At 40.4% G+C, this 2,662-nt stretch overlaps 1 non-coding gene across 1 annotated transcript; it reads right to left on the bottom strand.

Annotated features, from left to right (window-relative positions):
• Window positions 1–351: 351 nt before the first annotated feature.
• LOC114806971 lies at window positions 352–483 on the bottom strand. The gene has a single exon (XR_003755024.1). It is a non-coding gene; the product is annotated as a small nucleolar RNA SNORA7 (small nucleolar RNA).
• Window positions 484–2,662: the final 2,179 nt, after the last annotated feature.

The raw sequence follows: 2,662 nt of genomic DNA, 5'->3' as shown, positions 1-2,662 counted from the left end.
TGGGAGTCAGAGGTCATGGATTCGAATCCCGGCTCTGCCACTTGCCAGCTGTGTGACTGTGGGCAAGTCACTTACCTTCTCTGTGCCTCAGTTCCCTCATCTGTAAAATGGGGATTAACTGTGAGCCTCACGTGGGACAACCTGATTACTCTGTATCTACCCCAGCGCTTAGAACAGTGCTCTGCACATAGTAAGTGCTTAACAAATACTAACATTATTATTATTATAGCCTTAGAGTTATCTTGGTAAAAATATGGAAGTGGTTTACCATAATCTCTTTCCACGCTGTAAACCTGAATCCCCACCCTCGACTCTCCCCATGCCGCTACTGCCCAGCACAGGTGAGTTTTGACTTGTAGCAGATTGTCTTCCACTCACTAGCCCAAGCTAGGAATGGAATGGATATGCCTCTGCTTGACTCTCCCTCCCATAGTCGAGAGTGGTTGAGTACTGGAAACTCTCCACATGCGACCCTGAGAGGGGTCCACTCCAATAGTTACTCATTTTTCCATGTATTAAACAGAAACATCTGAGCAAGGCATTCCACAACCTCTAAGTTCTGAACCTTTCAGCTCTCTTCATCTGCAGTACTCCAGCTTGCATTCTTTGCTCCCCTCTAGCTCAGCTTCTTACTGTGCCTCTCTCTAAACTCTTCTGCTTTCTATCACCTTTTTTCCTATGTGGAACTCCCTCCCCCTCCACCAAATCACAGCTATTCCCATCATCAAAGGCCTTCGAAATCCCACCTCCTTCAGGAGATCTTCCTCCTCCTTATCAAGTCTCCTCTGACAGGTTTTGTTATTCCAAAAACTTTCTTTAACATTTATGTTTGTATACATCCTTAGACTTTACATGTGTCTTGAATTATGTTAATTTATACCTTTTATCTATTCAGCCATATTCCTTCTACCACACGTTTAGCACTGCTTTCTCCTGCTTTCATTATTTGTAAATGATTTGTGTGTGAGCTCCTCAAAAGCAGGGAATGATCAAGTGTTTAGTACAGGGCTCTGCACACAATAGGTACCCAATAAATACCATTGATTGATAGATTGATTACAGCTTGAATGGTACAGGTGAAAACATAACAAAAGGAAGAATTTCCCAAAGCAGGTGATAAGTGTTTGGTAAGCATTAGTCGAGAAAATTGTGCAAGCCAAAGATATCAGTAGGTTCAATAGAGGATTGATTCAATTTATGAATGAGCAGCCCATAAATGGGTTACTGGACATAAACCTAAGCAAGGCTGATTGAAATGGGATATTGGATGGTCCATTCCTAGACCCAGTGCGGCCAAGGACCATGTATAATTCAATTTAATTCAATTGTCAGCACTTACTGTGTGCAGAGCAATGTGCTAAGCACTTGTGAGAGTGCAATACAACAAAAGAGACATTCCCTGCCCACATTGAGCATATTCTCACTTGTGTATTTTTCTCCCAGTGCTTATTACAGTGCTCCACCTAGAGTAGGTGCTTAATAATAATAATAATGATAATAATGACATTTATTAAGAGCTTACTATGTGCCAAGCTTTATTTTAAGTGCTGGATACTGTTCTCAGTGTTTAATAATGTAAAGAATATTACTACTATGTCAATGAGGGCAACCTTCTTTAAATATCCTATTGCTATTGTTAGGTTTAATGGCCTAGTGGAAAAAGCACAAGAATGGGACTCAGAACATCCAAGTTCCATTTCAGGCTCTGCCACTTGCCTGCAGTGTGTCCTTAAGCAAGTTACGTAATTTCTCAAGGCCTCAATTTCCTCATCTGTAAAATAGGGTTACAATATCTGTTCTCCCTTCCTCTTAGACTGTGCCTTACTGCACTGATGCCATTCTCCACAATTCCTGGTGCCGTTTTAGCTCTCCCTCATGGTGTCCCCATCTTCCTGATGCCGCTGCTCCAAGACCACCTCTCTTCTGTTATGACCTAAAGTGTTGGATGTTTCCAGGGTTTTTCCAGCCCTGTGTGGGAGAGGGGCTGCTTCTTATCTGCTTATCTTATATATCTACCCCAGTACTGTACACATGCTAAGTACATAATAAATACTATTATTATGATTATAGAATACTAGGTTGGGTAGAACATGAGACTGATGCAGCAATGGCAGTGTTTATGTTCTTATGCTCTAAAAATGTGTGTTTGACACCTACACAATAACAAAATATATTTTTTCATCTGCAGTTATATATCTAGTTGTGTTATGCTCTAAGCTAATTATTAATAATTGCAGACACATTTGAAAACTATGTAACTTTGAGGCTAAATTAAATATCATATGTGTAAATTTGTTAAAAAGGAACAAATCACAGACCCAATATGGAAAATTTTTGTGGAAGCTACACATCAAGATAACATACCGAAAAAGTGATGAATGAAATTCAACTGGGATGTGTCACAGAGAGAATTCTATTGCCCTCTCGGGTATTTAGAGATGAATTATATAGCTGTCATTTGGGTAGGAAGATGACACTACTTAAAGAGAGATTTTCATCAGTGTGCAAGGGTGATTGATAAGACCAGTGAGCAAATGACAATTCATTATGTAAAGATTGCACCTTACTGCATAGATGCTGTTCCCCATAGTGCCTGGTGCTGTTTTAGTTCTCCTTCATGATGTCCCCATCTTCCTGATGCCTCGCCTCCAAGACAGTAACC

The sequence above is a fragment of the Ornithorhynchus anatinus genome, chromosome X1 (genome assembly GCF_004115215.2).
Source record: "Ornithorhynchus anatinus isolate Pmale09 chromosome X1, mOrnAna1.pri.v4, whole genome shotgun sequence".
NCBI lineage: Eukaryota > Metazoa > Chordata > Mammalia > Monotremata > Ornithorhynchidae > Ornithorhynchus > Ornithorhynchus anatinus.
The sequence above is the reverse complement of the archived record's forward strand: the minus strand, read 5'-3'. Positions and strand labels throughout refer to the sequence as shown.